We start from the raw sequence: 25,949 nt of genomic DNA, 5'->3' as shown, positions 1-25,949 counted from the left end.
GGTCCAAGGGATACAGTAAACCTGAAGTGAAGCATCGGAATCTAAAACTGGACTCACAGGAGAGGTTCAAATCATTTTATGTTAGTGTGTCAGTCCTCTTGTATTTAAGTCAGCATTGTGCCTTTTGTTTTAAATTCTGATACAATTTCTGTGTTTCATCGTCTATAAGAAGGTCCAAGGGGTACAGTAGACCTGAAGTGAAGTATCGGAATCTGAAACTGGAGTCTCACGAGAGCTTCAAATCATAGAAAGTTAGAGGGTCAGTCCTCTTTTATTTAAGTCGGCATTGTGCCTTTTGTATTAAATTCGGATGCAATTTCTGTGTTTCAACGTCAATAAGAAGGTCCAAGGCATACAGTAAACCTGAAGTGAAGCATCGGAATCTAAAACTGGAGTCACATGAGGGTTTCAAATCATATTAAGTTGGAATGTCAGTCCTCTTGCACTTAAGTCGGCATTGTGCCTATTGTATTAAATTCGGATGAAATTTCTGTGTTTCATCGTCAATACGAAGGTCCAAGCTATACAGTAAACCTGAAGTGAAGCATCGGAATCTAAAACTGGACTCACAGGAGAGGTTCAAATCATAGAAAGTTAGAGAGTCAGTCCTCCTGTACTTCAGTCGCTATTGTGCCTTTTGTATTAAATTAGGATGCAATTTCTGTGTTTCGTCGTCAATAAGAAGGTCCAAGGGATACAGTAAACCTGAAGTAAAGCATCGGAATCTAAAACTGGACTCACAGGAGAGGTTCATATCATAGAAAGTTAGAGAGTCAGTCCTCATGTACTTAAGTCGGCATTGTGCCTTTTGTATTAAATTAGGATGCAATTTCTGTGTTTCATCGTCAATAAGAAGGTCCAAGGTATACAGTAAACCTGAAGTGAAGCAACGGAATCTAAAACTGGACTCACAGGAGGCGTTCAAATCATATCAAGTTAGAGTGTCAATCCTCTTGTGCTTAAGTCGGCATTGTGCCTTTTGTATTCAATTAGGATAAAATTTCTGTGTTTCATCGTCAATAAGAAGGTCCACGGTATACAGTAAACCTGAAGTGAAGCATCGGAATCTAAAACTGGACTCACAGGAGAGGTTCAAATCATAGAGTGTCAGTCCTCGTGTACTTAAGTCGGCATTGTGCCTTTTGAATTTAATTCGGATGCAATTTCTGTGTTTCATCGTCAATAAGTTGGTCCAACGGATACAGTAAACCTGATGTGAAGCATCGGAATCTAAAACTGGACTCACAGGAGAGGTTCAAACCATACAAAGATAGAGTGTCAGTCCTCTTGTACTTAAGTCGGCATTGTGCCTTTTGTATTAAATTCGGATGAAATTTCTGTGTTTCAGCGTCAATAAAAAGGTCCAAGATATATACAGTAAACCTGAAGTGAGGCATCGGAATCTAAACCTGGACTCACAGGAGATGTTCAAATCATAGAAAGTTAGAGTGTCAGTCCTCTTGTACTTAAGTCGGCATTGTGCCTTTTGTATTAAATTCAGATGAAATTTCTGTGCTTCATCGTCAATAAGAAGATCCAAGGTATACAGTATACTTGAAGGTAAGCATCGGAATCTAACAGTGGACTCACAGCAGAGGTACAAATCATAGAACGTTAGAGTGTCAGTCCTCTTGTACTTAAATCGGCATTGTGCCTTTTGTATTAAATTCGGATGCAATTTCTGTGTTTCATCGTCAATAAGAAGATCCAAGGTGTACAGTAAACCTGAAGTGAAGCATCGGAATCTAAAACTGGACTCACAGGAGAGGTTCAAATCATACAAAGATAGAGTGTCAGTCCTCTTGTACTTAAGTCGGCATTGTGCCTTATGTATTAAATTCGGATGCAATATCTGTGTTTCATCGTCAATAAGAAGGTCCAAGGCATACAGTAAACCTGAAGTGAAGCATCGGAATCTAAAACTGGACTCAAAGGAGAGGTTCAAGTCATAGAAAGTTAGAGTGTCAGTCCTCTTGTACTAATGTCGGCATTGTCTTTATTGTATTAAATTAGAATTCAATTTCTGTGTTTCATCGTCAGTAAGAAGGTCCAAGGGATACAGTAAACCTGAAGTGAAGCATCGGAATCTAAAACTGGACTCACAGGAGGGGTTCAAATCATATTAAGTTAGAGTGTCAGTCCTCTTGAACATAAGTCGGCATTGTGCCTTTTGTATTAAATTATAATGCAATTTCTATGTTTCATCGTCAATAAGAAGGTCCAAGTTATACAGTAAACCTGAAGTGATGCATCGGAATCTAAACCTGGACTCACAGGAGATGTTCAAATCATAGAAAGTTAGAGTGTCAGTCCTCTTGTACTTATGTCGGCATTGTGCCTTTTGTATTAAATTCGGATGAAATTTCTGTGCTTCATCGTCAATAAGAAGATCCAAGGTATACAGTATACTTGAAGGTAAGCATCGGAATCTAACAGTGGTCTCACAGGAGAGGTTCAAATCATAGAAAGTTAGAGTGTCAGCCCTCTTGTACTTAAGTAGGCATTGTGCCTTTTGTATTAAATTCGGATGCAATTTCTGTGTTTCATCGTCAATAAGAAGGTCCAAGGTATACAGTTAACCTGAAGTGAAGCATCGGAATCTAAAACTGGACTTACAGGAGAGGTTGAAATCATAGAAAGTTAGAGTGTCAGTCCTCTTGTACTTAAGTCGGCATTGTGATTATTGTATTAAATTAGGATGCAATATCTGTGTCTCATCGTCAATAAGAAGGTCCAAGGGATACAGTAAACCTGAAGTGATGCATCGGAATCTAAAACTGGACTCACAGGAGAGGTTCAAATCATGGAAAGTTAGAGTGTCTGTCCACTTGTACTTAAGTCGGCATTGTGCCTTTTGTATTAAATTCGGATGCAATTTCTGTGTTTCATCGTCTATAAGAAGGTCCAAGGGGTACAGTAGACCTGAAGTGAAGTATCGGAAACTAAAACTGGACTCTCACGAGAGGTTCAAATCATAGAAAGTTAGAGGGTCAGTCCTCTTGTACTTAAGTCGCCATTGAGCCTTTTGTATTTAATTCGGATGCAATTTCTGTGTTTCATCGTCAATAAGAAAGTCCAACGGATACAGTAAACCTGAAGTGAAGCATCGGAATCTAAAACTGGACTCACAGGAGAGGTGTAAATCATAGAAATTTAGGGTGTCAGTCCTCTTGTACTTAAGTCGGCATTGTGCCTTTTGTATTAAATTCGGATGCAATTTCTGTGTTTCGTCGTCAATAAGAAGGTCCAAGGGATACAGTAAACCTGAAGTAAAGCATAGGAATCTAAAACTGGACTCACAGGAGAGGTTCAAATCATAGAAAGTTTGAGTGCCAGTCCACTTGTACTTAAGTCGGCATTGTGATTTTTGTATTAATTTCGGATGCAATTATTGTGTTACATCGTCAATAAGAATGTCCAAGGTATACCGTAAACCTAATGTGAAGCTTCGGAATCTAAAACTGGAATCAGAGGAGAGGCTCAAATCATAGAAAGTTAGAGTGTCAGTCCTCATGTACTTAAGTCGGCATTGTGCCTTTTGTAATAAATTCGGATGCAATTTCTGTGTTTCGTCGTCAATAAGAAGGTCCAAGGGATACAGTAAACCTGAAGTGAAGCATCGGAATCTAAAACTGGACTCACAGGAGAGGTTCAAATCATAGGGTGTCAGTCCTCGTGTACTTAAGTCGCCAATGTGCCTTTTGTATTTAATTCGGATGCAATTCCTGTGTTTCATCGTGAATAAAGAGGTCCAAGGTATACAGTAAACCTGAAGTGAGGCATCGGAATCTAAAACTGGACTCACAGGTGAGGTTCGAATCATCCAAAGATAGAGTGTCAGTCCTCTTGTACTTAAGTCGGCATTGTGCCTTTTGTATTAAATTCAGATGAAATTTCTGTGCTTCATCGTCAATAAGAAGATCCAAGGTATACAGTATACTTGAAGGTAAGCATCGGAATCTAACAGTGGACTCACAGCAGAGGTACAAATCATAGAACGTTAGAGTGTCAGTCCTCTTGTACTTAAATCGGCATTGTGCCTTTTGTATTAAATTCGGATGCAATTTCTGTGTTTCATCGTCAATAAGAAGATCCAAGGTGTACAGTAAACCTGAAGTGAAGCATCGGAATCTAAAACTGGACTCACAGGAGAGGTTCAAATCATACAAAGATAGAGTGTCAGTCCTCTTGTACTTAAGTCGGCATTGTGCCTTATGTATTAAATTCGGATGCAATATCTGTGTTTCATCGTCAATAAGAAGGTCCAAGGCATACAGTAAACCTGAAGTGAAACATCGGAATCTAAAACTGGACTCACAGGAGAGGTTCAAATCATAGAAAGTTAGAGAGTCAGTCCTCCTGTACTTTAGTCGCCATTGTGCCTTTTGTATTAAATTAGTATGCAATTTCTGTGTTTCGTCGTCAATAAGAAGGTCCAAGGGATACAGTAAACCTGAAGTAAAGCATCGGAATCTAAAACTGGACTCACAGGAGAGGTTCAAATCATAGAAAGTTAGAGAGTCAGTCCTCATGTACTTAAGTCGGCATTGTGCCTTTTGTATTAAATTAGGATGCAATTTCTGTGTTTCATCGTCAATAAGAAGGTCCAAGGTATACAGTAAACCTGAAGTGAAGCAACGGAATCTAAAACTGGACTCACAGGAGGCGTTCAAATCATATCAAGTTAGAGTGTCAATCCTCTTGTGCTTAAGTCGGCATTGTGCCATTTGTATTCAATTAGGATGAAATTTCTGTGTTTCATCGTCAATAAGAAGGTCCACGGTAAACAGTAAACCTGAAGTGAAGCATCGGAATCTAAAACTGGACTCACAGGAGAGGTTCAAATCATAGAGTGTCAGTCCTCGTGTACTTAAGTCGGCATTGTGCCTTTTGAATTTAATTCGGATGCAATTTCTGTGTTTCATCGTCAATAAGTTGGTCCAACGGATACAGTAAAAATGATGTGAAGCATCGGAATCTAAATCTGGACTCACAAGAGAGGTTCAAACCATACAAAGATAGAGTGTCAGTCCTCTTGTACTTAAGTCGGCATTGTGCCTTATGTATTAAATTCGGATGCAATATCTGTGTTTCATCGTCAGTAAGAAGGTCCAAGGCATACAGTAAACCTGAAGTGAAGCATCGGAATCTAAAACTGGACTCAAAGGAGAGCTTCAAGTCATAGATAGTTAGAGTGTCAGTCCTCTTGTACTAATGTCGGCATTGTCTTTATTGTATTAAATTAGAATTCAATTTCTGTGTTTCATCGTCAGTAAGAAGGTCCAAGGGATACAGTAAACCTGAAGTGAAGCATCGGAATCTAAAACTGGACTCACAGGAGGGGTTCAAATCATATTAAGTTAGAGTGTCAGTCCTCTTGAACATAAGTCGGCATTGTGCCTTTTGTATTAAATTATAATGCAATTTCTATGTTTCATCGTCAATAAGAAGGTCCAAGTTATACAGTAAACCTGAAGTGATGCATCGGAATCTAAACCTGGACTCACAGGAGATGTTCAAATCATAGGAAGTTAGAGTGTCAGTCCTCTTGTACTTAAGTCGGCATTGTGCCTTTTGTATTAAATTCGGATGAAATTTCTGTGCTTCATCGTCAATAAGAAGATCCAAGGTATACAGTATACTTGAAGGTAAGCCACGGAATCTAACAGTGGTCTCACAGGAGAGGTTCAAATCATAGAAAGTTAGAGTGTCAGTCCTCTTGTACTTAAGTAGGCATTGTGCCTTTTGTATTAAATTCGGATGCAATTTCTGTGTTTCATCGTCAATAAGAAGGTCCAAGGTATACAGTAAACCTGAAGTGAAGCATCGGAATCTAAAACTGGACTTACAGGAGAGGTTGAAATCATAGAAAGTTAGAGTGTCAGTCCTCTTGTACTTAAGTCGGCATTGTGAATATTGTATTAAATTAGGATGCAATATCTGTGTTTCATCGTCAATAAGAAGGTCCAAGGGATACAGTAAACCTGAAGTGAAGCATCGGAATCTAAAACTGGACTCAGAGGAGAGGTTCAAATCATGGAAAGTTAGAGTGTCAGTCCACTTGTACTTAAGTCGGCATTGTGCCTTTTGTATTAAATTCGGATGCAATTTCTGTGTTTCATCGTCTATAAGAAGGTCCAAGGGGTACAGTAGACCTGAAGTGAAGTATCGGAATCTAAAACTGGACTCTCACGAGAGGTTCAAATCATAGAAAGTTAGAGGGTCAGTCCTCTTGTACTTAAGTCGGCATTGTGCCTTTTGTATTAAGTTCGGATGCAATTTCTGTGATTCATCGTCAATAAAATGGTCCAAGGTATACAGTAAACCTGAAGTGAGGCATCGGAATCTAAAACTGGACTCACAGGAGAGGTTCAAATCATACAAAGATAGAGTGTCAGTCCTATTGTACTTAGGTCGGCATTGTGCCTTATGATTTAAATTCGGACGCAATTTCTGTGCTTCAACGTCAATAAGAAGGTCCAAGGCATACAGTGAACCTGAAGTGAAGCATCGGAATCTAAAACTGGACTCACATGAGGGGTTCAAAACATATTAAGTTAGAGTGTCAGTCCTCTTGTACTTAAGTCGGCATTGTGCCTTTTGTATTAAATTCGGATGAAATTTCTGTGTTTCATCGTCAATAAGAAGATCTAAAGTATACAGTAAACCTGAAGGGAAGCATCGGAATCTAAAAGTGGACTCACAGGAGAGGTTCAAATCACAGAAAGTTAAAGAGTCAGTCCTCCTGTACTTAAGTCGCCAATGTGCCTTTTGTATTTAATTCGGATGCAATTTCTGTGTTTCATCGTGAATAAAGAGGTCCAAGGTATACAGTAAACCTGAAGTGAGGCTTTGGAATCTAAAACTGGACTCACAGGTGAGGTTCAAATCATCCAAATATAGAGTGTCAGTCCTCTTGTACTTAAGTCGGCATTGTGCCTTATGTATTAAATTCGGATGAAATTTCTGTGCTTCATCGTCAATAAGAAGGTCCAAGGCATACAGTAAACATGAAGTGAAGCATCGGAATCTAAAACTGGACTCACAGGAGGGGTTCAAATCATATTAAGTTAGAGTGTCAGTCCTCTTGTACATAAGTCGGCATTGTGCATTTTGTATTAAATAATAATGCAATTTCTATGTTTCATCGCCAGTAAGAAGGTACGAGGTATACAGTTAACCTGAAGTGATGCATCGGAATCTAAACCTGGACTCACATGAGATGTTCAAATCATAGAAAGTTAGAGTGTCAGTCCTCTTGTACTTAAGTCGGCTTTGTGCCTTTTGTATTAAATTCGGATGAAATTTCTGTGCTTCATCGTCAATAAGAAGATCCAAGGTATACAGTATACCTGAAGGTAAGCATCGGATCTAACAGTGGACTCAAAGGAGAGGCTCAAATCATAGAAAGTTAAAGTGTCAGTCCTCTTGTACTTAAGTCGGCATTGTGCCTTTTGTATTAAATTCGGATGCAATTTCTGTGTTTTATCGTCAATAAGAAGATCCAAGGTATACAGTAAACCTGAAGTGATGCATCGGAATCTAAAACAGGACTCACAGGAGAGTTTCATATCATAGAAGGTTAGAGTGTCAGTCCTCTTGTACTTAAGTCGGCATTGTGCCTTTTGTATTAAATTCGGATACAATTTCTGTGTTTCATCGTCAATAAGAAGGTCCAAGGGATACAGTAAACCAGAAGTGAAGTATCGGAATCTAAAACTGGACTCACAGGAGAGGTTCAAATCATTGAAAGTTAGAGTGTCAGCCCTTTTGTACATCAGACGGCACTGTGCCTTTTGTATTAAATCCGGATGCAATTTATGTGATTCATCGTCAATAAGATGGTCCAAGGAATACAGTAAACCTGAAGTGAAGCATCGGAATCTAAAACTGGACTCACAGGAGAGGTTCAAATCATAGAAAGTTAGAGAGTCAGTCCTCCAGTACTTAAGTCGCCAATGTGCCTTTTGTATTAAATTAGTATGCAATTACTGTGTTTCATCGTCAATAAGAAGGTCCAAGGTATACAGTAAACCTGAAGTGAAGCAACAGAATCTAAAACTGGACTCACAGGAGAGGTTAAAATCATAGAAAGTTAGAGTGTCAGTCCTCTTGTACTTCAGTCGGCATTGTGCCTTTTGTATTAAATTCGGATGCAATTTCTGTGTTTCGTCGTCAATAAGATGGTCCAAGGTATACAGTAAACCTGAAGTGAAGCATCGGAATCTAAAACTGGACTCACAGGAGAGGTTCAAGTCATAGAAAGTTAGAGTGTCAGTCCTCTTGTACTTAAGTCGGCATTGAGCCTTTTGTATTTAATTCGGATGCAATTTCTATGTTTCATCGTCAATAAGAAGGTCCAACGGATACAGTAAACTTAAAGTGAAGCATCGGAATCTAAAACTGCACTCACAGGAGAGGTGTAAATCATAAAAGTTAGAGTGTCAGTCCTCTTGTACTTAAGTCGACATTGTGCTTTTTGTATTAAATTCGGATGCAATATCTGTGTTTCGTCGTCAATAAGAAGGTCCAAGGGATGCAGTAAACCTGAAGTAACGCATCGGAATCTAAAACTGGGGTCAGAGGAGAGGTTCAAATCATAGGAAGTTAGAGAGTCAGTCCTCATGTACTTAAGTCGGCATTGTGCCTTTTGTATTAAATTAGGATGCATTTTCTGTGTTTCACCGTCAATAAGTAGGTCCAAGGTATACAGTAAACCTGAAGTGAAGCAACGGAATCTAAAACTGGACTCACAGGAGGCGTTCAAATCATATCAAGTTAGAGTGTCAATCCTCTTGTGCTTAAGGCGGCATTGTGACTTTTGTATTCAATTAGGATGAAATTTCTGTGTTTCATCGTCAATAAGAAGGTCCACAGTATACAGTAAACCTGAAGTGAAGCATCGGAATCTAAAACTGGACTCACAGGAGAGGTTCAAGTCATAGAGTGTCAGTCCTCATGTACTTAAGTCGGCCTTGTGCCTTTTGTCTTTAATTCGGATGCAATTTCTGTGTTCCATCGTCAATAAGAAGGTCCAACAGATACAGTAATCCTGACGTGAAGCATCGGAATCTAAAACTGGACTCACAGGAGAGGTGTAAATCATAGAAAGTTAGAGTGTCAGTCCACTTGTACGTAAGTCAGCATTGTGCCTTTTGTATAAAATTCGGATGCAATTTCTGTATTTCGTCGTCAATAAGAATGTCCAAGGGATACAGTAAACCTGAAGTAAAGCATCGGAATCTAAAACTGGACTCACAGGAGAGGTTCAATTCATAGAAAGTTAGCGAGTCAGTCCTCATGTACTTAATTCGGCATTGTGCCTTTTGTATTAAATTAGGATGCAATTTCTGTGTTTCATCGACAATAAGAAGGTCCAAGGTATACAGAAAACCTGAAGTGAAGCAACGGAATCTAAAACTGGACTCACAGGAGGCGTTCAAATCATATCTAGTTAGTTTGTCAATCCTCTTGTGCTTAAGTCGGCATTGTGCCTGTTGTATTCAATTGGGATGAAATTTCTGTGTTTCATCGTCAATAAGAAGGTCCACGGTATACAGTAACCCAGAAGTGAAGCATCAGAATCTAAAACTGGACTCACAGGAGTGGTTCAAATCATAGAAAGGTAGAGTGTCAGTCCTCATGTACTTAAGTCGGCATTGTGCCTTTTTGTATTAAATTCAGATGCAATTTCTGTGTTTCGTCGTCAATAAGAAGGTCCAAGGGATACAGTAAACCTGAAGTAAAGCATCGAAATCTAAAACTGGACTCACAGGAGAGGTTCAAATCATAGAAAGTTTGAGTGCCAGTCCTCTTGTACTTAAGTCGGCATTGTGCCTTTTGTATTAATTTCGGATGCAATTATTGTGTTCCACCGTCAATAAGAATGTCCAAGGTATACCGTAAACCTAATGTGAAGCTTCGGAATCTAAAACTGGACTCAGAGGAGAGGCTCAAATCATAGAAAGTTAGAGTGTCAGTCCTCATGCACTTAAGTCGGCATTGTGCCTTTTCTATTAAATTCGGATGTAATTTCTGTGTTTCGTCGTCAATAAGAAGGTCCAAGGGATACAGTAAACCTGAAGTAAAGCATCGGAATCTAAAACTGGACTCATAGGAGAGGTTCAAATCATAGAGTGTCAGTCCTCGTGTACTTAAGTCGGCATTGTGCCTTTTGTATTAAATTATAATGCAATTTCTATGTTTCATCGTCAGTAAGAAGGTCCAAGGCATACAGTAAACCTGAAGTGATGCATCGGAATCTAAACCGGGACTCACAGGAGATGTTCAAATCATAGAAAGTTAGTGTGTCAGTCCTCTTGTACTTAAGTCGGCATTGTGCCTTTTGTATTAAATCGGATGAAATTTCTGTGCTTCATCGTCAATAAGAAGAACCAAGGTACACATTATACCTGAAGGGAAGCATCGGAATCTAACAGTGGACTCACAGGAGAGGTTCAAATCATAGACAGTTAGAGTGTCAGTCCTCTTGTACTTAAGTCGGCATTGTGCCGTTTATATTAAATTCGGATGCAATTTCTGTGTTTCATCGTCAATAAGAAGGTCCAAGGGATACAGTAAACCAGAAGTGAAGTATCGGAATCTAAAACTGGACTCACAGGAGAGGTTCAAATCATTGAAAGTTAGAGTGTCAGCCCTTTTGTACATCAGACGGCACTGTGCCTTTTGTATTAAATCCGGATGCAATTTATGTGATTCATCGTCAATAAGATGGTCCAAGGAATACAGTAAACCTGAAGTGAAGCATCGGAATCTAAAACTGGACTCACGGGAGAGGTTCAAATCATAGAAAGTTAGAGAGTCAGTCCTCCAGTACTTAAGTCGCCAATGTGCCTTTTGTATTAAATTAGGATGCAATTACTGTGTTTCATCGTCAATAAGAAGGTCCAAGGTATACAGTAAACCTGAAGTGAAGCAACAGAATCTAAAACTGGACTCACAGGAGAGGTTCAAATCATAGAAAGTTGGAGTGTCAGTCCTCTTGTACTTCAGTCGGCATTGTGCCTTTTGTATTAAATTCGGATGCAATTTCTGTGTTTCGTCGTCAATAAGAAGGTCCAAGGGATACAGTAAACCTGAAGTGAAGCATCGGAATCTAAAACTGGACTCACAGGAGAGGTTCAAGTCATAGAAAGTTAGAGTGTCAGTCCTCTTGTACTTAAGTCGGCATTGAGCCTTTTGTATTTAATTCGGATGCAATTTCTATGTTTCATCGTCAATAAGAAGGTCCAACGGATACAGTAAACTTAAAGTGAAGCATCGGAATCTAAAACTGCACTCACAGGAGAGGTGTAAATCATAAAAGTTAGAGTGTCAGTCCTCTTGTACTTAAGTCGGCATTGTGCTTTTTGTATTAAATTCGGATGCAATTTCTGTGTTTCGTCGTCAATAAGAAGGTCCAAGGGATACAGTAAACCTGAAGTAACGCATCGGAATCTAAAACTGGGGTCAGAGGAGAGGTTCAAATCATAGGAAGTTAGAGAGTCAGTCCTCATGTACTTAAGTCGGCATTGTGCCTTTTGTATTAAATTAGGATGCATTTTCTGTGTTTCACCGTCAATAAGTAGGTCCAAGGGATACAGTAAACCTGAAGTGAAGCATCGGAATCTAAAACTGGACTCACAGGAGAGGTTCAAATCATAGAGTGTCAGTCCTCGTGTACTTAATTCGGCATTGTGCCTTTTGTATTTAATTCGGATGCAATTTATGTGTTTCATCGTCAATAAGAATGTCCAATGGATACAGTAAACCTGATGTGAAGCATCGGAATCTAAAACTGGACTCAGAGGAGAGGTTCAAATCATACAGAGTTAGAGTGTCAGTCCTCTTGTACTTAAGTCGCCATTGTGCCTTTTGTTTTACATTCGGATGCAATTTCTGTGTTTCATCGTGAATAAAAAGGTCCAAGGTATACAGTAAACCTGATGTGAGGCATCGGAATCTAAAACTGGACTCACAGGAGAGGTTCAAATCATACGAAGATAGAGTGTCAGTCCTCTTGTACTTAAGTCGGCATATTGCCTTATGTATTAAATTCGGATGCAATTTCTGTGCTTCATCGTCAATAAGAAGGTCCAAGGTATGCAGTAAACCTGAAGTGAAGCATCGGAATCTAAAAGTGGACTCACAGGAGGGGTTCAAATCATATTAAGTTAGAGTGTCAGTCCTCTTGTACATAAGTCGGCATTGTGCCTTTTGTATTAAATTATAATGCAATTTCTATGTTTCATCGTCAATAAGAAGGTCCAAGGTATACAGTAAACCTGAAGTGATGCATCGGAATCTAAACCTGGACTCACAGGAGATGTCCAAATCATAGAAAGTTAGAGTGTCAGTCCTCTTCTACTTAAGTCGGCATTGTGCCTTTTGTATTAATTTCGGATGAAATTTCTGTGCTTCATCGTCAATAAGAAGATCCAAGGTATACAGTATACCTGATGCGAAGCATCGGAATCTAACAGTGGACTCACAGGAGAGGTTCAAATCGTAGAAACTTAGAGTGTCAGTCCTCTTGTACTTAAGTCGGCATTGTGCCTTTTGTATTAAATTCGGATGCAATTTCTGTGTTTCATCGTCAATAAGAAGGTCCAAGGTATACAGTAAACCTGAAGTGAAGCATCGGAATCTAAAACAGGACTCACAGGAGAGGTTCAAATCATAGAGTGTCAGTCCTCGTGTACTTAAGTCGGCATTGTGCCTTTTGTATTAAATTATAATGCAATTTCTATGTTTCATCGTCAGTAAGAAGGTCCAAGGCATACAGTAAACCTGAAGTGATGCATCGGAATCTAAACCTGGACTCACAGGAGATGTTCAAATCATAGAAAGTTAGTGTGTCAGTCCTCTTGTACTTAAGTCGGCATTGTGCCTTTTGTATTAAATTCGGATTAAATTTCTGTGCTTCATCGTCAATAAGAAGAACCAAGGTACACATTATACCTGAAGGGAAGCATCGGAATCTAACAGTGGACTCACAGGAGAGGTTCAAATCATAGACAGTTAGAGTGTCAGTCCTCTTGTACTTAAGTCGGCATTGTGCCGTTTATATTAAATTCGGATGCAATTTCTGTGTTTCATCGTCAATAAGAAGGTCCAAGGGATACAGTAAACCAGAAGTGAAGTATCGGAATCTAAAACTGGACTCACAGGAGAGGTTCAAATCATTGAAAGTTAGAGTGTCAGCCCTTTTGTACATCAGACGGCACTGTGCCTTTTGTATTAAATCCGGATGCAATTTATGTGATTCATCGTCAATAAGATGGTCCAAGTAATACAGTAAACCTGAAGTGAAGCATCGGAATCTAAAACTGGACTCACGGGAGAGGTTCAAATCATAGAAAGTTAGAGAGTCAGTCCTCCAGTACTTAAGTCGCCAATGTGCCTTTTGTATTAAATTAGGATGCAATTACTGTGTTTCATCGTCAATAAGAAGGTCCAAGGTATACAGTAAACCTGAAGTGAAGCAACAGAATCTAAAACTGGACTCACAGGAGAGGTTCAAATCATAGAAAGTTAGAGTGTCAGTCCTCTTGTACTTCAGTCGGCATTGTGCCTTTTGTATTAAATTCGGATGCAATTTCTGTGTTTCGTCGTCAATAAGAAGGTCCAAGGGATACAGTAAACCTGAAGTGAAGCATCGGAATCTAAAACTGGACTCACAGGAGAGGTTCAAGTCATAGAAAGTTAGAGTGTCAGTCCTCTTGTACTTAAGTCGGCATTGAGCCTTTTGTATTTAATTCGGATGCAATTTCTATGTTTCATCGTCAATAAGAAGGTCCAACGGATACAGTAAACTTAAAGTGAAGCATCGGAATCTAAAACTGCACTCACAGGAGAGGTGTAAATCATAAAAGTTAGAGTGTCAGTCCTCTTGTACTTAAGTCGGCATTGTGCTTTTTGTATTAAATTCGGATGCAATTTCTGTGTTTCGTCGTCAATAAGAAGGTCCAAGGGATACAGTAAACCTGAAGTAACGCATCGGAATCTAAAACTGGGGTCAGAGGAGAGGTTCAAATCATAGGAAGTTAGAGAGTCAGTCCTCATGTACTTAAGTCGGCATTGTGCCTTTTGTATTAAATTAGGATGCATTTTCTGTGTTTCACCGTCAATAAGTAGGTCCAAGGGATACAGTAAACCTGAAGTGAAGCATCGGAATCTAAAACTGGACTCACAGGAGAGGTTCAAATCATAGAGTGTCAGTCCTCGTGTACTTAATTCGGCATTGTGCCTTTTGTATTTAATTCGGATGCAATTTATGTGTTTCATCGTCAATAAGAATGTCCAATGGATACAGTAAACCTGATGTGAAGCATCGGAATCTAAAACTGGACTCAGAGGAGAGGTTCAAATCATACAGAGTTAGAGTGTCAGTCCTCTTGTACTTAAGTCGCCATTGTGCCTTTTGTTTTACATTCGGATGCAATTTCTGTGTTTCATCGTGAATAAAAAGGTCCAAGGTATACAGTAAACCTGATGTGAGGCATCGGAATCTAAAACTGGACTCACAGGAGAGGTTCAAATCATACGAAGATAGAGTGTCAGTCCTCTTGTACTTAAGTCGGCATATTGCCTTATGTATTAAATTCGGATGCAATTTCTGTGCTTCATCGTCAATAAGAAGGTCCAAGGTATGCAGTAAACCTGAAGTGAAGCATCGGAATCTAAAAGTGGACTCACAGGAGGGGTTCAAATCATATTAAGTTAGTGTGTCAGTCCTCTTGTACATAAGTCGGCATTGTGCCTTTTGTATTAAATTATAATGCAATTTCTATGTTTCATCGTCAATAAGAAGGTCCAAGGTATACAGTAAACCTGAAGTGATGCATCGGAATCTAAACCTGGACTCACAGGAGATGTTCAAATCATAGAAAGTTAGAGTGTCAGTCCTCTTCTACTTAAGTCGGCATTGTGTCTTTTGTATTAATTTCGGATGAAATTTCTGTGCTTCATCGTCAATAAGAAGATCCAAGGTATACAGTATACCTGATGCGAAGCATCGGAATCTAACAGTGGACTCACAGGAGAGGTTCAAATCGTAGAAACTTAGAGTGTCAGTCCTCTTGTACTTAAGTCGGCATTGTGCCTTTTGTATTAAATTCGGATGCAATTTCTGTGTTTCATCGTCAATAAGAAGGTCCAAGGTATACAGTAAACCTGAAGTGAAGCATCGGAATCTAAAACAGGACTCACAGGAGAGGTTCAAATCATAGAAAGTTAGAGTGTCAGTCCTCTTGTACTTAAGTCGGCATTGTGCCTTATGTATTAAATTCGGATGCAATTTCTGTGTTTCATCGTCAATAAGATGGTCCAAGGGATACTGTAAACCTGAAGTGAAGCATCGGAATCTAAAACTGGACTCACAGGAGAGGCTCAAATCATTGAAAGTTAGAGTGTCTGCCCTTTTGTACATCAGACGGCACTGTGCCTCTTGTATTAAATCCGAATGCAATTTATGTGATTCATCGTCAATAAGATGGTCCAAGGAATACAGTAAACCTGAAGTGAAGCATCGGAATCTAAAACTGGACCCACAGGAGAGGTTCAAATCATAGAAAGATTGAGTGCCAGTCCTCTTGTACTTGAGTCGGCATTGTGCCTTTTGCATTAAATTCGGATGCAATTATTGTGTTTCATCGTCAATAAGAATGTCCAAGGTATACCGTAAACCTGATGTGAAGCTTCGGAATCTAAAACTGGACTCAGAGGAGAGGCTCAAATCGTAGAAAGTTAGAGTGTCAGTCCTCATGTACTTAAGTCGGCATTGTGCCTTCTGTATTAAATTTGGATGCAATTACTGTGTTTCGTCGTCAATAAGAAGGTCCAAGGAATACAGTAAACGTGAAGTGAAGCATCGGAATCTAAAACTGGACTCAGAGGAGAGGCTCAAAACATAGAAAGTTAGAGAGTCAGTCCTCATGTACTTAAGTCGGCATTGTGCCTTTTGTATTCAAATAGGATGAAATTTCTGTGTTTCATCGTCAATAAGAAGGTCCACGGTATACAGTAAACCTGAAGTGAAGCATCGGAATCTAAAACTGGACTCACAGGAGAGGTTCAAATCATAGAGTGTCAGTCCTCGTGTACTTAAGTCGGCATTGTGCCTTTTGTATTTAATTCGGATGCAATTTCTGTGTTTCATCGTCAATAAGAAGGTCCAACGGTTACAGTAAACCTGATGTGAAGCATCGGAATCTAAAACTGGACTCACTGGAGAGGTTCAAATCATAGAAAGCTAGAGAGTCAGTCCTCCTGTACTTAAGGCGCCAATGTGCCTTTTGTATTAAATTAGGATGCAATTACTGTGTTTCATCGTCAATAAGAAGGTCCAAGGTATACTGTAAACCTGAAGTGAAGCAACAGAATCTAAAACTGGACTCACAGGAGGGGTTCAAATCATATTAAGTTAGAGTGTCAGTCCTCTTGTACATAAGTCGGCATTGTGCCTTTTGTATTAAATTATAATGCAATTTCTATGTTTCATCGTCAATAGGAAGGTCCAAGGTATACAGAAAACCTGAAGTGATGCATCGGAATCTAAACCTGGACTCACAGGAGATGTTTAAATCATAGAAAGTTAGAGTGTCAGTCCTCTTGTACTTAAGTCGGCATTGTGAATTTTGTATTAAATTCGAATGAAATTTCTGTGTTTCATCGTCAATAAGAAGGTCCAAGGTATACAGTAAACCTGAAGTGAAGCATCGGAATCTAAAACTGGACTCACAGGAGAGGTTCAAATCATTGAAAGTTAGAGTGTCAGCCCTCTTGTACATCAGACGGCACTGTGCCTTTTGTATTAAATCCGGATGCAATTTATGTGATTCATCGTCAATAAGATGGTCCAAGGGATACAGTAAACCTGAAGTGAGGCAACGGAATCTGAAACTGGACTCAGAGGAGAGGTTCAAATCATAGAAAGCTAGAGAGTCAGTCCTCCTGTACTTAAGTCGCCAATGTGCCTTTTGTATTAAATTAGGATGCAATTACTGTGTTTCATCGTCAATAAGAAGGTCCAAGGTATACTGTAAACCTGAAGTGTAGCAACAGAATCAAAAACTGGCCTCACAGGAGGGGTTTAAAACATATAATGTTAGAGTGTCAATCCTCTTGTACTTAAGTCGGCATTGTGCCTTTTGTATTCAATTAGGATGAAATTTCTGTGTTTCATCGTCAATAAGAAGGTCCACAGTATACAGTAAACCTGAAGTGAAGCATCGGAATCTAAAACTGGACTCACAGGAGAGGTTCAAATCATAGAAAGTTAGAGTGTCAGTCCTCTTGTACTTAAGTCGGCATTGAGAATTTTGTATTTAATTCGGAAGCAATTTCTGTGTTTCATCGTCAATAAGAAGGTCCAACGGATACAGTGAACTTGAAGTGAATCATCGGAATCTAAAACTGGACTCACAGGAGAGGTGTAAATCATAAAAGTTAGAGTGTCAGTCCTCTTGTACTTAAGTCGGCATTGTACATTTTGTATTAAATTCGTATGCAATTACTGTGTGTCATCGTCAATAAGAAGGTCCAAGGGATACAGTAAACCTGAAGTAAAGCATCGGAATCTAAAACTGGACTCAGAGGAGAGGTTCAAATCATAGAAACTTAGAGTGTCAGTCCTCTTGTACTTAAGTCGGCATTGTGCCTTTTGTATTAAATTCGGATGCAATTTCTGTGTTTCATCGTCAATAAGAAGGTCCAAGGTATACAGTAAACCTGAAGTGAAGCATCGGAATCTAAAACAGGACTCACAGGAGAGGTTCAAATCATAGAGTGTCAGTCCTCGTGTACTTAAGTCGGCATTGTGCCTTTTGTATTAAATTATAATGCAATTTCTATGTTTCATCGTCAGTAAGAAGGTCCAAGGCATACAGTAAACCTGAAGTGATGCATCGGAATCTAAACCTGGACTCACAGGAGATGTTCAAATCATAGAAAGTTAGTGTGTCAGTCCTCTTGTACTTAAGTCGGCATTGTGCCTTTTGTATTAAATTCGGATTAAATTTCTGTGCTTCATCGTCAATAAGAAGAACCAAGGTACACATTATACCTGAAGGGAAGCATCGGAATCTAACAGTGGACTCACAGGAGAGGTTCAAATCATAGACAGTTAGAGTGTCAGTCCTCTTGTACTTAAGTCGGCATTGTGCCGTTTATATTAAATTCGGATGCAATTTCTGTGTTTCATCGTCAATAAGAAGGTCCAAGGGATACAGTAAACCAGAAGTGAAGTATCGGAATCTAAAACTGGACTCACAGGAGAGGTTCAAATCATTGAAAGTTAGAGTGTCAGCCCTTTTGTACATCAGACGGCACTGTGCCTTTTGTATTAAATCCGGATGCAATTTATGTGATTCATCGTCAATAAGATGGTCCAAGGAATACAGTAAACCTGAAGTGAAGCATCGGAATCTAAAACTGGACTCACGGGAGAGGTTCAAATCATAGAAAGTTAGAGAGTCAGTCCTCCAGTACTTAAGTCGCCAATGTGCCTTTTGTATTAAATTAGGATGCAATTACTGTGTTTCATCGTCAATAAGAAGGTCCAAGGTATACAGTAAACCTGAAGTGAAGCAACAGAATCTAAAACTGGACTCACAGGAGAGGTTCAAATCATAGAAAGTTAGAGTGTCAGTCCTCTTGTACTTCAGTCGGCATTGTGCCTTTTGTATTAAATTCGGATGCAATTTCTGTGTTTCGTCGTCAATAAGAAGGTCCAAGGGATACAGTAAACCTGAAGTGAAGCATCGGAATCTAAAACTGGACTCACAGGAGAGGTTCAAGTCATAGAAAGTTAGAGTGTCAGTCCTCTTGTACTTAAGTCGGCATTGAGCCTTTTGTATTTAATTCCGATGCAATTTCTATGTTTCATCGTCAATAAGAAGGTCCAACGGATACAGTAAACTTAAAGTGAAGCATCGGAATCTAAAACTGCACTCACAGGAGAGGTGTAAATCATAAAAGTTAGAGTGTCAGTCCTCTTGTACTTAAGTCGGCATTGTGCTTTTTGTATTAAATTCGGATGCAATTTCTGTGTTTCGTCGTCAATAAGAAGGTCCTAGGGATACAGTAAACCTGAAGTAACGCATCGGAATCTAAAACTGGGGTCAGAGGAGAGGTTCAAATCATAGGAAGTTAGAGAGTCAGTCCTCATGTACTTAAGTCGGCATTGTGCCTTTTGTATTAAATTAGGATGCATTTTCTGTGTTTCACCGTCAATAAGTAGGTCCAAGGGATACAGTAAACCTGAAGTGAAGCATCGGAATCTAAAACTGGACTCACAGGAGAGGTTCAAATCATAGAGTGTCAGTCCTCGTGTACTTAATTCGGCATTGTGCCTTTTGTATTTAATTCGGATGCAATTTATGTGTTTCATCGTCAATAAGAATGTCCAATGGATACAGTAAACCTGATGTGAAGCATCGGAATCTAAAACTGGACTCAGAGGAGAGGTTCAAATCATACAGAGTTAGAGTGTCAGTCCTCTTGTACTTAAGTCGGCATATTGCCTTATGTATTAAATTCGGATGCAATTTCTGTGCTTCATCGTCAATAAGAAGGTCCAAGGTATGCAGTAAACCTGAAGTGAAGCATCGGAATCTAAAAGTGGACTCACAGGAGGGGTTCAAATCATATTAAGTTAGAGTGTCAGTCCTCTTGTACATAAGTCGGCATTGTGCCTTTTGTATTAAATTATAATGCAATTTCTATGTTTCATCGTCAATAAGAAGGTCCAAGGTATACAGTAAACCTGAAGTGATGCATCGGAATCTAAACCTGGACTCACAGGAGATGTTCAAATCATAGAAAGTTAGAGTGTCAGTCCTCTTCTACTTAAGTCGGCATTGTGCCTTTTGTATTAATTTCGGATGAAATTTCTGTGCTTCATCGTCAATAAGAAGATCCAAGGTATACAGTATACCTGATGCGAAGCATCGGAATCTAACAGTGGACTCACAGGAGAGGTTCAAATCGTAGAAACTTAGAGTGTCAGTCCTCTTGTACTTAAGTCGGCATTGTGCCTTTTGTATTAAATTCGGATGCAATTTCTGTGTTTCATCGTCAATAAGAAGGTCCAAGGTATACAGTAAACCTGAAGTGAAGCATCGGAATCTAAAACAGGACTCACAGGAGAGGTTCAAATCATAGAAAGTTAGAGTGTCAGTCCTCTTGTACTTAAGTCGGCATTGTGCCTTATGTATTAAATTCGGATGCAATTTCTGTGTTTCATCGTCAATAAGATGGTCCAAGGGATACTGTAAACCTGAAGTGAAGCATCGGAATCTAAAACTGGACTCACAGGAGAGGTTCAAATCATTGAAAGTTAGAGTGTCTGCCCTTTTGTACATCAGACGGCACTGTGCCTCTTGTATTAAATCCGGATGCAATTTATGTGATTCATCGTCAGTAAGATGGTCCAAGGAATACAGTAAACCTGAAGTGAAGCATCGGAATCTAAAACTGGACCCACAGGAGAGGTTCAAATCATAGAAAGTTTGAGTGCCAGTCCTCTTGTACTTGAGTCGGCATTGTGCCTTTTGCATTAAATTCGGATGCAATTATTGTGTTTTATCGTCAATAAGAATGTCCAAGGTATACCGTAAACCTGATGTGAAGCTTCGGAATCTAAAACTGGACTCAGAGGAGAGGCTCAAATCATAGAAAGTTAGAGTGTCAGTCCTCATGTACTTAAGTCGGCATTGTGCCTTCTGTATTAAATTTGGATGCAATTACTGTGTTTCGTCGTCAATAAGAAGGTCCAAGGAATACAGTAAACGTGAAGTGAAGCATCGGAATCTAAAACTGGACTCAGAGGAGAGGCTCAAATCATAGAAAGTTAGAGAGTCAGTCCTCATGTACTTAAGTCGGCATTGTGCCTTTTGTATTCAAATAGGATGAAATTTCTGTGTTTCATCGTCAATAAGAAGGTCCACGGTATACAGTAAACCTGAAGTGAAGCATCGGAATCTAAAACTGGACTCACAGGAGAGGTTCAAATCATAGAGTGTCAGTCCTCGTGTACTTAAGTCGGCATTGTGCCTTTTGTATTTAATTCGGATGCAATTTCTGTGTTTCATCGTCAATAAGAAGGTCCAACGGTTACAGTAAACCTGATGTGAAGCATCGGAATCTAAAACTGGACTCACTGGAGAGGTTCAAATCATAGAAAGCTAGAGAGTCAGTCCTCCTGTACTTAAGGCGCCAATGTGCCTTTTGTATTAAATTAGGATGCAATTACTGTGTTTCATCGTCAATAAGAAGGTCCAAGGTATACTGAAAACCTGAAGTGTAGCAACAGAATCTAAAACTGGCCTCACAGGAGGGGTTTAAAACATATAATGTTAGAGTGTCAATCCTCTTGTACTTAAGTCGGCATTGTGCCTTTTGTATTCAATTAGGATGAAATTTCTGTGTTTCATCGTCAATAAGAAGGTCCACAGTATACAGTAAACCTGAAGTGAAGCATCGGAATCTAAAACTGGACTCACAGGAGAGGTTCAAATCATAGAAAGTTAGAGTGTCAGTCCTCTTGTACTTAAGTCGGCATTGAGAATTTTGTATTTAATTCGGAAGCAATTTCTGTGTTTCATCGTCAATAAGAAGGTCCAACGGATACAGTGAACTTGAAGTGAATCATCGGAATCTAAAACTGGACTCACAGGAGAGGTGTAAATCATAAAAGTTAGAGTGTCAGTCCTCTTGTACTTAAGTCGGCATTGTACATTTTGTATTAAATTCGTATGCAATTACTGTGTGTCATCGTCAATAAGAAGGTCCAAGGGATACAGTAAACCTGAAGTAAAGCATCGGAATCTAAAACTGGACTCAGAGGAGAGGTTCAAATCATAGAAAGTTAGAGAGTCAGTCCTCATGTACTTAAGTCGGCATTGTGCCTTTTGTATTAAATTAGGATGCAATTTCTGTGTTTCATCGTCAATAAGAAGGTCCAAGGTATACAGTAAACCTGAAGTGAAGCAACGGAATCTAAAACTGGACTCACAGGAGGCGTTCAAATCATATCAAGTTAGAGTGTCAATCCTCTTGTGCGTAAGTCGGCATTGTGCCTTTTGTATTCAATTAGGATGAAATTTCTGTGTTTCATCGTCAATAAGAGGGTCCACGGTATAGAGTAAACCTGAAGTGAAGCATCGGAATCAAAAACAGGACTCACAGGAGAGGTTCAAGTCATAGAGTGTCAGACCTCGTGTACTTAAGTCGGCATTGTGCCTTTTGTATTTAATTCGGATGAAATTTCTGCGTTTCATCGTCAATAAGAAGGTCCAACAGATACAGTAAACCTGAGGTGAAGCATCGGAATCTAAAACTGGACTCAGAGGAGAGGTGTAAATCATAGAAAGTTAGAGTGTCAGTCCTCATGTACTTAAGTCGGCATTGTGCCATTTTTATTAAATTCGTATGCAATTTCTGTGTTTCCTCGTCAATAAGGATGTCCAAGGGATACAGTAAACCTGAAGTAAGGAATCGGAATCTAAAACTGGACTCACAGGAGAGGTTCAAATCATAGAAAGTTAGAGAGTCAGTCTTCATGTACTTCAGTCGGCATTGTGCCTTTTGTATTAAATTAGGATGCTATTTCTGTGTTTCATCGTCAATAAGAAGGTCCAAGGTATACAGTAAACCTGAAGTGAAGCAACGGAATCTAAAACTGGACTCACAGGAGGCGTTCAAATCATATCAAGTTAGAGTGTCAATCCTCTTGTGCTTAAGTCGGCATTGTGCCTTTTGTATTCAATTAGGATGAAATTTCTGTGTTTCATCGTCAATAAGGAGGTCCACGGTATACAGTAAACCTGAAGTGAAGCATCGGAATCTAAAACTGGACTCACAGGAGAGGTTCAAATCATAGAGTGTCAGTCCTCGTGTACTTATGTCGGCATTGTGCCTTTTGTATTTAATTCGGATGCAATTTCTGTGTTTCATCGTCAATGAGAATGTCCAACGGATACAGTAAACCTGATGTGAAGCATCGGAATCTAAAACCGGACTCACAGGAGAGGTTCAAATCATACAAAGAGAGAGTGTCAGTCCTCTTGTACTTAAGTCGGCATTGTGCCTTTTGTTTTAAATTCGGATGCAATTTCTGTGTTTCATCGTCTATAAGAAGGTCCAAGGGGTACAGTAGACCTGAAGGGAAGTATCGGAATTTAAAACTGGACTCTCACGAGAGGTTCAAAACATAGAAAGTTATAGGGTCAGTCCTCTTGTACTTAAGTCGGCATTGTGCCTTTTGTATTAAATTCGGATGCAATTTCTGTGTTTCATCGTGAATAAAAAGATCCAAGGTATACAGTAAACCTGAAGTGAGGCATCGGAATCTAAAGCTGGACTCACAGGAGAGGTTCAAATCATACAAAGATAGAGTGTCAGTCCTCTTGTACTTAAGTCGGCATTGTGCCTTATGTATTAAATTCGGATGCAATTTCTGTGCTTCATCGACAATAAGAAGGTCCAAGGCATACAGTAAACCTGAAGTGAAGCATCGGAATCTAAAACTGGACTCAAAGGAGAGGTTCAAGTCATAGAAAGATAGAGTGTCAGTCCTCTTGTACTTATGTCGGTATTGTCACTATTGTATTAAATTAGGATTCAATTTCTGTGTTTCATCGTCAGTAAGAAGGTTCATGGGATACAGTAAACCTGAAGTGAAGCATCGGAATCTAAAGCTGGACTCACAGGAGAGGTTCAAATCATACAAAGATAGAGTGTCAGTCCTCTTGTACTTAAGTCGGCATTGTGCATTTTGTATTAAATTATAATGCAATTTCTTTGTTTCATCGTCAATAAGAAGGTCCAAGGTATACAGTAAACCTTAAGTGATGCATCGGAATCTAAACCTGGACTCACAGGAGATGTTCAAATCATAGAAAGTTATAGTGTCAGTCCTCTTGTACTTAAGTCGGCATTGTGCCTTTTGTTTTAAATTCGGATGAAATTTCGGTGCTTCATCGTCAATAAGAAGATCCAAAGTGTACAGTAAACCTGAAGGGAAGCATCGGAATCTAACAGTGGACTCACAGGAGAGGTTCAAATCATAGAAAATTAGAGTGTCAGTCCTCTTGTACTTAAGTCGGCATTGTGCTTTTTGTATTAAATTTGGATGCAATTTCTGTGTTTCATCGTCCATAAGATGGTCCAAGGGATACAGTAAACCTGAAGTGAAGCATCGGAATCTAAAACTGGACTCACAGGAGAGGTGCAAATCATTGAAAGTTAGAGTGTCAGCCCTCTTGTACATCAGACGGCACTGTGCATTTTGTATTAAATCCGGATGCAATTTATGTGATTCATCGTCAATTAGATGGTCCAAGGAATACAGTAAACCTGAAGTGAAGCATCGGAATCTAAAACTGGACTCACAGGAGAGGTTCAAATCATAGAAAGTTAGAGTGTCTGTCCTCTTGTACTTAAGTCGCCATTGTGCCTTTTGTATTAAATTCGGATGCAATTTCTGTGTTTCATCGTCAATAAGAAGGTCCAAGGGATACAGTAAACCTGAAGTGAAGCATCGGAATCTAAAACTGGACTCACAGGAGAGGTTCAAACCATAGAAAGTTAGATTGTCAGTCCTCTTGTACTTAAGTCGGCATTGTGCCTTTTGTATTAAATTCGGATGCAATTTCTGTGTTTCATCGTCAATAAGAAGGTCCAAGATATACAGTAAACCTGAAGTGAAGCATCGGAATCTAAAAGTGGACTCACAGGAGAGGTTCAAATCATAGAAAGTTAGAGAGTAAGTCCTCCTGTACTTAAGTCGCCAATGTGCCTTTTGTATTAAATTAGGATGCAATTACTGTGTTTCATCGTCAATAAGAAGGTCCAAGGTATACAGTCAACCTGAAGTGAAGCAACAGAATCTAAAACTGGCCTCACAGGAGGGGTTTAAATCATATAATGTTAGAGTATCAATCCTCTTGTACTTAAGTCGGCATTGTGCCTTTTGTATTAAATTAGGATGAAATTTCTGTGTTTCATCGTCAATACGAAGGTCCACGGTATACAGTAAACCTGAAGTGAAGCATCGGAATCTAAAACTGGACTCACAGGAGAGGTTCAAATCATAGAAAGTTAGTGTGTCAGTCCTCTTGTAGTTAAGTCGGCATTGAGCCTTTTGTATTTACTTCGGATGCAATTTCTGTGTTTCATCGTCAATAAGAAGGTCCAACGGATACAGTAAACTTGAAGTGAAGCATCGGAATCTAAAACTGGACTCACAGGAGAGGTGTAAATCATAAAAGGTAGAGTGTCAGTCCTCTTGTACTTAAGTCGGCATTGTGATTTTTGTATTACATTCGGATGCAATTTCTGTGTTTCGTCGTCAATAAAAAGGTCCAAGGGATACAGTTAACCTGAAGTAAAGCATCGGAATCAAAAACTGGACTCAGAGGAGAGGTTCAAATCATAGAAAGTTAGAGAGTCAGTCCTCATGTACTTAAGTCGGCATTGTGAATTTTGTATTAAATTAGGATGCAATTTCTGTGTTTCATCGTCAATAAGAAGGTCCAAGGTATACAGTAAACCTGAAGTGAAGCAACGGGATCTTAAACTGGACTCACAGGAGGCGTTCAAATCATATCAAGTTAGAGTGTCAATCCTCTTGTGCTTAAGTCGGCATTGTGCGTTTTGTATTCAATTAGGATGAAATTTCTGTGTTTCATGGTCAATAAGAAGAACCACGGTATACAGGAAACCTGAAGTGAAGCATCGGAATCTAAAACTGGACTCACAGGAGAGGTTCAAGTCATAGAGTGTCAGTCCTCGTGTACTTAAGTCGGCATTATGCCTTTTGTATTTAATTCGGATGCATTTTCTGTGTTTCATCGTCAATAAGAAGGTCCAACAGATACAGTAAACCTGAAGTGAAGCATCGGAATCTAAAACTGGACTCACAGGAGAGGTGTAAATCATAGAAAGTT

Source organism: Schistocerca serialis, chromosome 6 (genome assembly GCF_023864345.2).
Source record: "Schistocerca serialis cubense isolate TAMUIC-IGC-003099 chromosome 6, iqSchSeri2.2, whole genome shotgun sequence".
NCBI classification, from domain to species: Eukaryota; Metazoa; Arthropoda; class Insecta; order Orthoptera; family Acrididae; genus Schistocerca; species Schistocerca serialis.
This window is presented reverse-complemented; position numbering follows the sequence as displayed.